General features: G+C 34.6%; 1 pseudogene; it reads left to right on the top strand.

Moving 5' to 3' along the window:
• LOC137767148 (DNA topoisomerase 2-binding protein 1 pseudogene) overlaps positions 1–14,847 on the top strand; it is a 63,159-nt pseudogene extending 48,312 nt beyond the window's left edge.
• Positions 14,848–16,259: the final 1,412 nt, after the last annotated feature.

Raw genomic sequence — 16,259 nt, 5'->3', positions numbered from 1 at the left:
AAAGAGAAATTAAGGAAACACTCCCATTTGCCAATGCAACAGAAAGAATAAAATACCTAGGAATAAAACTACCTAAGAAGACAAAAGACCTGTATGCAGAAAACTATAAGACACTGATGAAAGAAATTAAAGATGATACAAACAGATGGAGAGATATACCATATTCTTTGATTGGAATGTTCAACATTGTGAAAATGACTATACTACCCAAAGCAATCTACAGATTCAATGCAATCCCTATCAAACTACCAATGGCATTTTCACAGAGCTAGAACAAAAAAATGCACAATTTGTATGGAAACACAAAAGACCCCGAATAGTCAAAGCAATCTTGAGAAGAAAACGGAGCTGAAGGAATCAGGCGCCTGGATTTCAGACTATACTAGAAAGCTACAGTAATCAAGACAGTATGGTACTGGCACAAAAACAGAAATATAGATCAATGGAACAGGATAGAAAGCCCAGAGATAAACCCACGTACATATGGCCACGTTATTTTTGATAAAGGAGGCAGGAATATACAATGGAGAAAAGACAGCCTCTTCAATAAGTGGTGCTGGAAAAACTGGACAGCTACATGTAGAAGAATGAAATTAGAACACTCCCTAACACCATACACAAAAATAAACTCAAAATGGATTAAAGACCTAAATATAAGGCCAGATACTTTAAAACTCTTAGAGGAAAACATAGTCAGAACACTCTATGATATAAATCACAGCAAGATCCTTTTTGACCCACCTCCTAGAGTAATGAAAATTAAAACAAAAATAAACAAACAGCCCCTAATTAAACTTAAAAGCTTTTGCACAGCAAAGGAAACGATAAACAAGATGAAAAGACAACCCTCAGAATGGGAGAAAATATTTGCAAATGAAGCAACTGACAAAGGATTAATCTCTAAAATATACAAGCAGCTCATGCAGCTCAATATCAAAAAAACAAACAACCCACTCCTAAAATGGGCAGAAGACCTAAATAGACATTTCTCCAAAGAAGATATTCTGACATTCCAACAAATACATGAAAAAATGCAAATCAAAACTACAATGAGGTATCACCTCACACCGGTCAGAATGGCCATCATCAAAAAATCTAGAAACAATAAATGCTGGAGAGGGTGTGGAGAAAAGGGAACCCTCTTGCACTGTTGGTGGGAATGTAAATTGATACACCCACTATGGAGAACAGTATGGAGGTTCCTTAAAAACTAAAAATAGAACTACCATACGACCCAGCAATCCCACTACTGGGCATATACCCTGAGAAAACCATAATTCTAAAAGAGTCATGTACCACAATGTTCATTGCAGCTCTATTTACAATAGCCAGGACATGGAAGCAACCCAAGTGTCCATTGACAGATGAATGGATAAAGAAGATGTGGCACATATATACAATGGAACATTACTCAGCCATAAGAAGAAATGAAATTGAGTTATCTGTAGTGAGTTGGATGGACCTAGACTGTGTCATACAGAGTGAAGTAAGTCAGAAAGAGAAAAACAGATACCGTATACTAACACATAAATATGGTATCTAAAAAAAAAAAAAAAAGGTCATGAAGAACCGAGGGCCAGAACAGGAATAAAGATGCAGACATAGAGAATGGACTTGAGGACACAGGGAGTGGGAAGGGTAAGCTGGGACGAAGTGAGAGTGTGGAATGGTCATATATACACTAGCAATATTAAATAGCTAGTGGGAAGCAGCCGAATAGCACTAGAAGATCAGCTCGGTGCTTTGTGACCACCTACAGGGGTGGGATAGAGAGGGTAGGAGGGAGACACAAGAGGGAGGAGATATGGGGATATATGTATATGTATAGCTGATTCACTTTGTTACAAAGCGGAAACTAACACACCACTGTAAAGCAATTATACTCCAATAAAGATGTTTAAAAAAAATTTATCATACAAATACCATTTGTACATGGATAAAAAGGCATTTGTAAAATTGCAATATCGTTCACATTAGAACAAAATTTTTATAGAAGATTAGTTCCATAATTATTTTATGGTCTAAATGGAATAGTGTGTGTCCTTTGAAATGGTGTACTCCCTTCATGTTTATCACACTTTTGTCAATATATATGAATGGAAAAATCTAGTTACAGAAATAATATTGTATATTATATACAGGAAAATGAAATGAAAAGATACCCTGTTTTTTTTGTAGGGAGTAAGATAAGTTAGGATGAGTGAGTTGGGATATCTTTTAGCCATATTAATATATTATAAACACTTTACTTTTAATAACTTGCCATTTATAATTTAAAATGGCAAAAATATGAACTCTTGCATCTACTCATGGACTGGGAGAGAGGGAAAGAGGAAGAAAGAAAAATCCACACAAAACGCCTGAATATGAATCCCTTTCCTTTGCAGCAAGTGCATTATTTGGCTTGACGTTGGTGTAAACGCTTAGAGACTGTTCCCTGAGCACACTGGATGGTGTGGTGTTCCAACAGAGAGTTGTCTGCTGTTTTGTGAGCAGAAGTTGTTAATGCCTGCAAATTGATGCCCTTCTCCAGTCTCAGGTTATAATGGGAAAGCAGATGCTCACGTCCAACTAACCCAAACACATTGAGAAAGGTTACAGACATTTTCCCATTTCAATTACCATAATTTAATGTCTAGAATACATGCCCAAACTTTTCATGGCAGAGGATCAGCACATCCCCTGTAATGCAAACCAAGTCCCCAAAGTCTTCTGTATGCACTGCTCACTTTCAGAGACAAATCATTACATTGAATATGAATTCAATGTTCTGAAGTGCTTTTCTTTGCATATTTTCAAAGATTACAAAGTTTTATTACCTAGCAATTTTCATTATAGATTCCTTATAAGAGTTGTTTACTTTCTAACATTTTCATACTGTGATTTTTTGCAATTGCTAATATTGAGCTGAATTTTCTAGGCTATTTCTCAAGCAATTACAATCATGTATAGTGAGCTTATGCTACTATTTCCAGGAGGTTGTCATTCAATGGCAGAGATAGAGAGGTGGGATCAAGATGGCAGGGTAGGAAGATCCTGAGCTCACCTCCTCCCATGAGCACCAAGGCTACAACTACATGTAGAACAACTTTCTCTGAGAATGACCCTAAAACTAGCAGAACAGCTCTCCTACAATTAAGGACATAAAGAAGAAAGCACATTGGGAAGGGTTGGAGGGACAGAGATGCAATTTAGTCAGAACCCATATGCCCAGCATGGCAACCCATAAGTGAGAGGGTATATTACAAACTCAGAGGTCATCCCTAAGAAGGGAAGGGTTCAAGCCCCACATTATGCCCTTCAGCCATGGGAACTAGCACTGGGAAGATGAGCCCCCATAACTGGCTTTGAAAACCACTAGGTGTTTTGAAACAGAGAGCCAGAGGGTAGTAGGAAACCAAGACTCTGCTTTTAAAGGGTTTGCACACAAAGTTACTTATTTTGAGTTCCAGTGCAGAGGCAGCTGATTGAAATGTGCCTGGTGCTCTAGCTGGCCTGGCAAGACCACCCTAGCATGCCCCCTGGCCCATGCCTGGCTCCAACTTTAGCACTCCAATCAGTTGGCAGCCCTAGTTGCACCCAGGGAAAAGTCCTGGGATGTACCTGGGACCATGTCTAGACCACCCAACAAGACGGTGGCCCCTGGTGTGCTCTGAGAAAAGCCCTGGCCCACACCCATTCCAACTTCAGCCCTCCAGCCAAAGCCACTCACTGGGCACAGCCGTTTACATAGGGATATTCCTACACAAGGCCATACCTAAAGACCAGGAGAGGTAAAAGTTTTGCCTAATTCATAGAAATAAACACAGAAAGTCAAACAAAATGAGAAGACAGAAGAATCTGTTCCAAACAAATGAACAAGACAAAATCCAAGAAAAAAAAGTTAGTAATACAAAGGTAAGTATTTTACCTGATAAAGAGCAATGGTTATAAAGATTGTCACTGGGAAAGAATGGAAAACCACAATGAGAACTTGAAAAAAGAGTTAGAAAGTATAAGAAAGAAATAATCAGAGTTGAAGAATACAATAAATGAACTAAAAAATACACTAAAAGAAATGAACACTAGATTAGATGATACAAAGGAACAGATCAGCAAACTGTAAGAGTAATGGAAATCACTCAAGCTGAACAGAAAAAAAGAATAAAGAATTTTAAAAAATGAGGATGGTTTAAGAGACCTCTGAAATAACATCCAGCATATTAACATTTGCATTATAGGAGTCCCAGAGGAGAAGAGAGAAAAGGGCAGATAAATTAATTGAAGAAATAATAGCTGTAAACATCCTTAACCAGGGAAATAAAGCAGAAATCCACATCCAGGAAGCATAGAGAGTCCCAAACAAGATGAACTCGAAGAGGTCCACATCAAGACACTTTAAAGGATACACAAAATAAAAGATGTAAAAGACAATGTTACAAGATTAAATGTCAGGGGGAATAAAAATGCAGAGTTGTTAGAATGTGTTCAGACTTAAGAGATCATCAACTTAAAATAATCATAGATATATATATATATTTACATAAGAAACAAATGGTAACCACAAACCATAAACCTATAATAGATACACACACAAAAAAGAGAATCTAAACATAACACTAAAGATCGTCAACAAATCACAAAGGAAGAGAGCAAAATATAAGAAGAAAAGCACAAAAATCAATACAAAAATAACCAAACAGCAATTAAGAAAATGGCAAGAAGTATATACCTATCAATAATCACTTTAAATATAATGGACTAAGTGCTCCAATTAAAAGACATAAAGTGGTTGAATGGATTAAAAAAAAAAAAGATCATATATATGCTGCCTACAAGAGACTCACTTCAGATCTAAACATAAAGGCTGAAAATGAGGGGATGGAAAAATGTATTCCATGGAAATTAAAACGAAAAGAAAGCCATGGTGGCAATAGTTATATGAGACAAAATGGACATTAAAACAAAGACTGTAATAAGAAACAAAGAAAGACATTACATAATGATAAAGGGATCAATCCAAGAAGATATAACAATTGTAAATATATATGCATCGAACATGAGAACCTAAATACTTAAAGCAAATATTAACAATCATAAAGGGATAAACTGACAGTAACACAATATTAGTAGGGGACTTTAAAACCCCACCTACATCAATGAACAGATCATCCAGACATAAAATCAATAAGAAAACACTGGCTTAAATGACGTATTAAACCAGATGAAGTTAATAGATATATATAGAACATCCCATCCAAAAGCAGTGGAATATGCATTATTTTCAAGTGCACACAAAACATTCTCCAGGATAGTTCACTTCTTAGACCACAAAACAGTCTCAATAAATTTAAGAAGACTGAAATCATATAAAGCATCTTTTTCTGGCAATAACACTATGAGACTAGAAATCAACTACAAGAAAAAAAAACTGCAAAAAGCAATCATGTGAATGCCAAACAATGTGCTACTAAACAAACAATGGGTTACTGAACAAATCAAAGAGGAAATCAAAAAGTAACTGGAGACAAATAAAAATGGAAACAAAATGATCCAAAATCAGACATAGCAAAAGCAGTTCTCAGAGGGAAATTTACAGCAATACAAGCTTACCTCAAAAAACAAGAAAAATCTCAAATAAACAATCTAATCTAGAAAAAGAACAAACACAACCCAAAGTTAGTGAAGGAAAGAAACAAATCAGATCAGAGCAGAAACAAATGAAATAGAGATTATGAAAACAATAGAAAAGATCAATAAATCTATCAGACGGTTCCTTGAAAAGATAAACAAAATAAATTAACCTTTAGCCAGACTTGTCAAGAAAAAATAGAGAGGGCCAAAATAAATAAAATCAAAAATTGAAGGAGTAGAATTGTCGCTATTTGTAGATGGCATGACACTGTATAGAAAGCTCTAAAGACTCCACCAAACAAACCATAGAATACATGAATTCAGTAAAGTTTCAGGATACAAAATTAAAATGCAGAAACCTGTTGTGTCTCCATACACTAACAACAAACTGTCAGAAGGAGAAATTAAGAAAACAATCACATTTACAACTGCATCAAAAAAATACCTAGGAATAAATCTAATTAAGGAGGTAAAAGACTTGTACTTGAAAACCTATAAGACATTGATAAAAGAAATCAAAGATGTCACAAATAAGTGGAAAGATATACTATGCTCTTGAATCAGAAAAATTAATACATATAAAATATCCATGCTACCCAAAGCAATCTACATAGTTAATGCAATCCCTAACAAAATACCAATGGCATTTTTCACAGAACTAGAATAAATAATTCTAAAATGTGTATAGAAACACAAAGACCCTGAATAGCCAAAACAGTCTTGACAAATAAGAACAAACTTGGAGGCAGCATGCTCTGTGTTTTCAAATTGTATTTACAAAGCTATAGTAAGCAAAGCAGTATTGTTCTGGCAAAACAAACAAACAAAACAGACACACAGGTCAATGGAACAGAATAGAGAACAAGAAATAAACCCACACTGATATACACAATTAATCAACAGGAAGGAGCCAAGAATATACAGTGGGGAAAAGACAGTTCCTTCAATAAATGGTACTGGGAAAACTGGACCACTCCAATCAAAAGAATGAAACTGGGCTGCTTTCTTACACCATAAACAAAAATAAGCTCAAAATGGATTAAAGACTTAAATGTGAGACCTGAAACCATGAAATTCCTAGAATAAAGCATAAGCAGTACCCTCTTTGACATCTGTCCTAGCAATAATTTTTTGGCTTTGTTTTCTCACACAGAGGCCAGAGAGGCAAAAATAAACCAATGGGACTACATCAAACTAAAAAGACTTTGCACAGTGATGAAAACTATCAAGAAAAAGAAAAAGGCGACCTACTAAATGGGAGAAGATATGTGCAAACAATATATTCGATAAGTGGTTAATATCTAATGTACAAGGAACTCACGACTCAACATAAAAAAAAAATTAAAAATGGGCAGATGATCTGAATAGATATTTTCCAAAGAAGACAGGCAGATGGTCAGCAGGCATATGAAAGGATGCTCAACATCACTAATCAACGGAGAAATGCAAATCAGAACCACAATGAGATATCACCTCACACTTGTCTGAATGGCTATTATCCAAAAGATAACAAATAACAAGTGTTGGTAAGAATGCAGAGAAAAGGGAACCTTCATGCACTATTGGCGGGAATGTAAATTGGTGTAGTCACTACTGAAAACAGTATGGAGGTTCCTCAGAAAATTAAAAATAGAACTACCATACAATCCAGCAATTCCACTCCTGAGTATTTATCCCAAGAAAATGAAAACACTAATTCAAAAAGATATATTCACCCCAGTGTTTATTGCGGCATTATTTACAATAGTTAAGATATGGAAGTAACCTAACTGTACATTGAGAGATGAATGGATAAAGAAGGTATGATATACCTATACTATGGAATATTACTTAGCCATAAAAAAGAATGAAATCTTGCTACTGTGACAACATGAATGGGCCAACAGGGTATTATGCTAAGTAAAATAAGTCAGACAGAGAAAGACAAGTACTATATCATTTCACTTATATGTGGAATCTAAAAAACAAAACAAACATAACAAAATGGAAACAGCCTCACAGCTACAGAGAAAAAACTTGTGGTGCTAGAGGGGTGGGGTTAGGGGGATGGGCGAAATAGATGAAGGGGATTAAGAAGTACAAACATCCAGTTATAAAATGAATAAGTCTCATGGATGTAAGGCAAAGCACAGATAATACAGTCAATAATTTGTAATAAATTTGTGCTGTGAATGATGGTAAATAAACTCATTGTGGAGACCATCTTTCAATGTATAAAAATATCAAATCACTATGTTGTACACATGAAACTAATATAATATTGTAAGTCAACTATACTTTAATAAAAAATATTAAAAAATAAATGGCAGGGGTAACTTCTTTTGGAACACATGCAATATATTTTTAATATTTAAGGGCATGTAAAATATATTTTTAAGAATATTCTTAATATTCTTAAATATGAGCAGCTTAGTGCAAAAGGCAAAATAATTTCTTTTTATAAAATAGAAAACAAAAATATAATTATATTAAAATAGAAACTCAAATATTAATTACTTTATGAGCAAAAAATATAAAGAACATGGAAATGTTCATGGTGGATTATATACCAAAAATGTAAAAATGAGTATAACTAACACATATACACATCAAAATTTGATATCAACAAAACTATTAATTCTTTAGTCATTTTCTTTTGGTGGACGTTTAGAAAAGTTTGCATTTCTCTTTTTGGGGGGGCATCTGTATTTTATAAACATTAATTTGCATTTAAAAAATTCTAAATACCTACAGTGATATAAAAAATGTTTTGAAATAAAATTTACAAAATCATAAAACTTAGGTAAAACCTTGATGTTCCCTCTCTAATATGCCAAACTGTAAAATTCCTTATATTTGAAAAATAGATTCATCTTTCATAAGTACATTCTTACATATTCATATAATATATCCATTGCAAAAAATAACAACATAAAAATCTTGCCAGTATAAGAAAAAAATTATTTGGAGTCTGGTCTATTTCTTTCACATAGTTTTTGTTTTGTTTTCATTTATTTGTTGATCATTAGAAAACCCAAGAGATTCTGAATGCACAATGAATTCATAGGGAAAATTATTGAACATTACACATTTGAAAAGTAAGTCTTCTCTCCCTGACTTTGAGCTTCTTAACCCTTCTTCCCATAACAAATAGTGTCACTTGTAATGTGTGCTTGCAATGAGATTCTACATATAAACAGGCATAGTGTGTGTGTGTCTGTCTGTGTGTGTTAGTTGAATGAATATTTATATAAAGAGAGAAAACATAAATAGTGGCATTATATACAGTGTTTTCTTCTCATTATTTACTATATATTTAGGTTTTCATTTTACATAACAAAAGAGATATATTATTTCTAAAGGATTGCATATTGTTCTATTGCGTGGCTCTAGAATAATTTAATTAAAAGTTTCAGAGTGTTAGATATTTTGGTTATTCATTTTCAGTGTTTATACTTTAAAATTTGATCAAATAGTCTCTGTGCAGATACGTCAGTATACTTTGGCTGTATTTTTGGGAAGGGAAATTTCTGGATCAAAAACAATCAGCTTTTTAAAAAAATTCTGATATATAGTGCTAAACTCTTCATACATTTTAAGTCATTTTTATCAATAGATCATATAAGGTATTTCACATCTCTTTGCTAACAAAAAGTATCTTTGCTATTATTAAACAAAGATTTTTAATTATGGTTTTAATTTGTATTTCTTTGACCTTAAGAGATATATCACCTTTTCATTCACTGAGTAGTCATTTGCCTGTTTTTGTGCATGTGAATATGTCTGTATGGAGAAAGTGAATAGTCTGTTTACGTCTGCTGTTCATTTTTCCAATAGATTGTTTGATTTACTTTTTTCTCATGAGCTGCAAGAAATCTTTAAGTACTAAGGATATTAATCCTTTGTTAGCCATATTCTTTGCACATATTTATTCACAGTTTAATTACTCATTTGTCTTTTGACTTGCTTTATCTAATTGTGCCCAGATCCCCTTCAAAAGAATTCATTGACCCAACTGCTGCCTGGGGGGCTGTTAGTTGAGAGTCTTTAGCTGTCAATTCCCTACGAATTGCCTCAGCTTCAGTTTATTTGCTCTCTGCAAGACAGGTCCTTCTGGAGTGGCCAATAACTAATGATTGATTCATTCTGGGGTATAAAAGCCTCCCAAGGACACTCCTTAATGCACACCCTGAACACTAAATTCTGAATCAGAATTTACTTCTCAAAGAGTGCAACTTATGCCACACACACAAACACACACACAGAGCATTTACAAAGTTGCGATCCCTTTGTATCTTCCTTAATTTTATATATGCCTCATCCAGAGGTAAATTCACTCCTCAAGGAAATCTGTGTCCATATATAATATTATATATATATGTATATATATCTACAAGTAAGGTAAATTATACATTATAAATAATGTAAATTATAAATATATAATTTTTACAAAACATATCTATAAATAATGTAGAATATCATTTTGCACATTTAGCATTTTCTAATATATATCACCACTTAATTTTTTCACTAACTTTTTTCAGATTCAACTATTTTGTTAGAAATGGTTTAGCTCATTCATTTTACCTGCTATAAGGTATTCCACCATATAAATACCCACTGTCTTGCTGATGGTCATTTAAGTTGTTTTCTGTTGTTCACTATCAGGTATATTTTTCCTCCTGCATATGTGCATGAGTTTCCCTGTAGTACATATAACTAGGAATGGAAATTCTTGTTCAAGCAGATGAAAATCTTTAACATTACTAGAGAATTCCAAATTTATCATAAATGAAATTTCACAAATGTTCTAATTCTAAAACGTTCTCCAAATAATTTCTTGCTTATCAATGAGATAGGTAGGTGGATGGAAAAATCATCTCCCATTAAACTAGGTGCCAGTTGCACAGTGGGTGGAAGATGAATTCGTGACATTAGCCCTATTTAAGTCAATACCTTCCTCCCACTCCCTGAGGTAGGACCTTTGGAAGGCATTGTTTTATAATCAATTTTCTGATATTCACTGCTTATCACTGAACACTTTTTTCTCTATTAAGCTCATAACTCTCATGCTGTAATAAGTTTGAGGTTCTGGCCTATTTTTTTATAAGCATCATTAACTTTTGTGGTAGAAAAGGCCTTCAGGCTATTTTGGCTCTCTTAGGATCTCAGAATTCAAGGTATTTCTGCACTTGCTGTCTTTAATTAAAACAAGGGAGCAAACAAATCTTTCCAAAATGTACCTTTTTCATTGTTTAATTGTGAAAGCATGTGAAAACTAGATTTTGCATCTGCTCCCTGTTCCTCAGACACTAAGCTTTACCTGGTCTTCAGACTTTATCATTTCAGTGAGAGCTCTTATTTAGGAGTCAAATGTGTGAGGAAAAAAGTACATATGGTGTCTCTGCAGGCTTTTTCCCAAACCATTTCTGCTTTCTCTGCCATGAACAGCTTTTATTGAACTAAATCTCCTCAAACATAGCAGCTCTTCCTCCCACTGTAATTAATAACTATGAAAAATCTAGTATCTCTGCCTCATTGCTGCTCCAACTGAAATAGTTTTAGACTGTTTCTTAATGCAGGTTCAGATCCTTCCTACAAGAAAGCACATATATTTCTATACAACTGGATGTCAGTGGAATTCCTCTGGAAAGAATTTGAAATGGTAGAATAAGAAAGAGATGAGTTTGAATCCTCTGCTCAGTGCTTGTGTGCATTCAGTTATGTTAATCAAACTTTTCAAATTTTCAATTGCTTTATCTGCGAAATGACAGTATTTTTACCTGTCAGGCTATTTGTGAGGATTAACTAGAAAAATTCATGTAAGAATTTCTAAAGGAGTATCTGGCACACAGTAGGCTCTTAATAGCTTTACTTCTTGTTTTGTTTCTCTTGCAGAAACCATTTCTCATATACTTTTAATTAAATGGTAAACACTTATTTGATTCAAAAATATTTAAAATAGCAAAATATGTGAGACTATCTCAGGTACCCAAATATTTCATTGTAAACTAAAATAACCATATTTAAATTGTTTACTTCTGCATCAAATTATTTCATTTATGTTTTTTAGTTATACTCATTGTAGACTTGTAGACTTGATATCTATATGTTAATATTCTTGGCTTTGTCATATACAGTAATCACTTCTATTTCTATTCTGCTTGATAATCACATTTCCAATATGCTGTATTTCCAATATACTAACATCCTTACACTTCAGTTTGTCTCATATTGGGTCAAAAAATTCTCTCATTAACTCTAGTTAGAGTTCCAGTTTCCAACATTTTGAAGATTCACCAGGTAGCTTTATTATGCTTTCCATGATTCACCTTGAAAAATAGCCTCTTTTTTAAAAAGTTTTTTAAGGAAACTCCATACTGTTCTCCATAATGGCTGTACCAATTTACATTCCCACCAACATCGTAGGAGGATTCCCTTTTCTCCACAATCTCTCCAGCATTTTTTGTCTGTAGACTTTTTGTGAGGTGATACCTCATTGTAGATTTGATTTGCATTTCTCTAATAAGTAGCAATGTTGAGCATTTTTTCATGTGCCTGCTGGCCATCTGTATGTCTTCTTTGGAGAAATATCGATGTAGATATTCTGTCCATTTTTTGATTGGGTTGTTTGTTTTTTTGATATTGAGCTGTATTAGCTGTTTGTATATTTTAGAAATTAATCCCTGTCAGTCACATTGTTTACAAATATTTTCTGTAGGTTGTCTTTTCATTTTGTTTATGGTTTCCTTTGCTTTAAGTTTAATTAGGTCCCATTGGTTTATTTTTGTTTTTATTTCCATTACTTTAGGAGATGGGTCCAAAAAGATATTGCTGCAATTTATGTTAGTGTTCTGCCTATGTTTTCCTCTAGGAGTTTTATAGTATCCAGCCTTACACTTAGGTTTTTAATCCATTTTGAGATTATTTTTGTGTATTGTGTTGGAGAATGTGCTAATTTCATTCTTTTACATGTTACTATAGGATCTAGCAATCTCACTCCTGGGCATATATCTGGAGAAAACCATAGTTTGAAAAGATACATGCATCCCAGTGTTCATTGCAGCACTATTTACAACAGTCACAACATGGAAGCAACCTAAATGTCCATTGACAGATGAATGGATAAAGAAGATGTGGTACATATATACAATGGAATATTACTCAGAATAAAAAAGATGAAATAATGCCATTTGCAGCAACATGGATGGACCTAGAGATTATTATATTAAGTGAAGTAAGCCAAAGAAAAATATCATATGACATAGCTTATATGTGGAATCTAAAAAAATGATACAAATGAACTTATTTACAAAACAGAAATAGACCCTCAGACATAGAAAACAAACTTATGGTTACTAAAGGAGAAGCGGGGGGAGGGATAAATTAGGAGTATGGGGTTAACATGCACACACTACTATATATAAAATAGATAACCAACAAGGACCTACTGTATAGCACAGGGAACTATACTCAATATTTTGTAATAACCTATAAGGGAAAGGAATCTGAATAAGAATATATATATATATATTTATATACATATGTATTATATATATACACTTTGCTGTACACCTGAAATCATTGTTGTACAACTGAAACACAACAACATTGTAACTCCACTACACTTCAATTAAAAAAAAAAGAACAAAAACTAGCCTCCTTTAAAAACTTTTTCTCTTTATCCACATACTCTTAGTCCCAAAATGAGCTTGGATATCAGTGCAGTGCAAGATGGCAGACTTTGTAATAACCTCAGCTGATTCAACAACGAAGGATGATGAGCCAGATCATTCGCCTGTATAAGAAAATGATATAGGCAATATGACCACCAGTAATAAAGAATCAGTAAATTCAAATGGAAATGGAAGGAATGACTAAAGGAGCTCTGACACCGACCTTGGAGATGAGAGAGAACTTTCCAAAGCAGCTGCTGGAGATAATGTCTGCAACTTCAGTAGTGAAACCCCAAGGGCAGAGGACTTCCCTCTCAAGAAGTGGTTGTAACAGTGCCTCTTCAACCCCTGACCGCACTCGCTCTGCCCACAGCTGACAAAGTAGGGTCCTGAAGGCACTAAGGCAGTCTCGCCAAACAGTACCTGATGCTAACACAGAGCCCTCCCAGAATGAACAGATCATCTGGGATGACGCCACAGTCAGGGAGGAGAGAGCGAGACTTGCCAGCAATTTGCAGTGGCCTAGTTGTCCCACACAATACTCTGAGCTTCAGGTTGACATTAAAAAATTGGAGGATTCTCCTTTCCAGGAGCCTTTACATGATTCAGAAATTGCTGAACAGGCTGTGATCCTGGGAACATATGTGTGACTGAAGCTCCCAAACACCCGATCTCTGAAGAACTGCAAACTCCAATAAAAGACAGCCCCCTGATCCCTACGCCTCAAGTCCCAAGTATTGCCTTCCCCCTAGGCAACCCACCTGTGGCTCCACACCCTAGAGAAAAGATGACAACGGTAAAGGAGACTCACGAAGACTTAAAAAAACAGTACATATTTCAGTTGTCATCTCTGAATCCTCAAGAACGTATTGATTATTGCCATCTGATTGAAAAACTAGGTGGATTAGTGATTGAGAAGCAGTGCTTTGATCCTAACTGTACACACACTGTTTTAGGGCATCCACGTCAAAACGAGAAGTATTTAGCCTCAGTGGCAGCTGGGAAGTGGGTGCTTTATCGCTCCTACCTTGAAGCTTGCAGGACTGCTGGGCGTTTCATGCCAGAAGACTAAGAACGGGGAAGTAGTTCCATACTTGATGTTTTGACTGGAATCAATGTACAGCAACGAAAAGTAGCACTTGCAACAATGAGACGGAGGAAAAAAATAAAGCAAAGACAAGAATCGAGCATTGTTGAGGGAGCATTTAGCAGGTGGTAGATTACTTCACATGTTGATAGGTCCTGAGAAGCAGAATTCAAATGCCTTCTTCAGTCAGGAGGAGCAAAAGTGCTACCTGGTCATTCTGTATCTTTATTTAAGGAAGCTGCACATCTCTTTTGTGACTTTAATAAACTGAAACCAAATGACTCAGGAGTTAATATAGAAGAAGCTGCTGCCCAGAATGTGTACTGCTTGAAAACGGAATACATTACTGATTTTCTTATGCAGGAATCCCCTCCTCAAATAGAAAATTACTGTCTACCAGAAGCTGCTTCATTTCTTCAGAATAATAAGGAACCTGGGACTGGATTCTCACAAAAGAGGAAAGCTCCTACAGAGAAAAATAAAATCGAATGACGTAGAGTATAGTAATTGTATTTACTTAGGTACCAAACGTTAAATGTTTTTTAAATTAATAGCTCAAATGTGACTGTGATGGATTTGTATAGTAATTTAAAAACAAGCGCCTGAAGAATTCAGCTTCAGTGTAACAATGAACTTGTTTGAAGTTAGTTTTAAATACCTGAAATTTTAATCACTGAAATATTAACTATTCCTGAATGGAAAGTTACCTGAAATAACAAAACACAACTCCTTAGCCAGCTTGTCATTAAACCATATTGACGTGTGTACGGGTCTTTTTGTTGTTTATTTTCTTGTAAATATCCGAGTCTGTAGCTTAGTGGAAGCTTTAGCAAGGTGATGGATTTTGCCTTAAAATGTCTGCTTTAATTCATAATAACAAGGAAGTTGTCAATTGAGATTTATTAATGTTTTCCCTGATTTTTAGCTTCTCACCATTTTACCTCTTTTTAACAGGAGCCTGGCCACAAGGTTTAATGAGGAATTGAGGCTTTCAACTTAAATGCGTGTGTATACACGTATATTCATATACATGAATATGATGTTTGCCAAGTTTGGGTGACAAAATTTGGAAAACAAAGACAAAGAATAAAAGTAGTGACTCAAAGTAGTTGTTCAAATTGATAAGTTTTTAAAAAGAAAAGCATTCTGGGGCATATACGCAGAGAAAACCATAATTCAAAAATACACATGCACTGCAACGTTCATTGCAGCACTATTTACAATAGCCAGGTCACGGAAGCAACCTAAATGCCCATCGACAGACGAATGGATGAAGAAGATGTGGTACATATACACAATGGAATATTAGCCATAAAAAGGAACGAAAATGGGTCATTTGTAGAGACGTGGATGGATCTAGAGACTGTCATACAGAGTGAAGTAAGTCAGAAAGAGAAAAACAAATATCGTAAATTAACGCATATATGTGGAACCTAGAAAAACGGTACAGATGAACCGGTTTGCAGGGCAGACATAGAGACACAGATGTAGAGAACAAACGTATGGGCACCAATGGGGGAAAGTGGTGGGGGGTTTGGTGGTGGTGGGATGAATTGGGAGATTGGGATTGACATATATACACTAATATGTATAAAATAGATAACAAATAAGAACCTCCTGTATAAAAAATAAATAAAATAAAATTCAAAAAAAAAAAGAAAAGAAAAGCATTCTGGCATCCATTCTCTTGTTGAAGCAATAAAAGATTTGTAAAACAGCTTAAAAAAATTTTTATCATTGTATTTATAAAAAGACTAGTGCCTACTGCTGGTCATTTCAAAGTGCGACAATGTATTTATGAATATATGATTTACTTCCATTTTGATAAAGCTTTTATGACTAATTATACTTTGTTTTCAGATTACTCCCTCCCTTGTAGAGAACAAAGCAAGAGAGTCAAATAG

Source organism: Eschrichtius robustus, chromosome 7, assembly GCF_028021215.1.
Source record: "Eschrichtius robustus isolate mEscRob2 chromosome 7, mEscRob2.pri, whole genome shotgun sequence".
Taxonomy (NCBI): domain Eukaryota; kingdom Metazoa; phylum Chordata; class Mammalia; order Artiodactyla; family Eschrichtiidae; genus Eschrichtius; species Eschrichtius robustus.
This window is presented reverse-complemented; position numbering and strand designations above follow the sequence as displayed.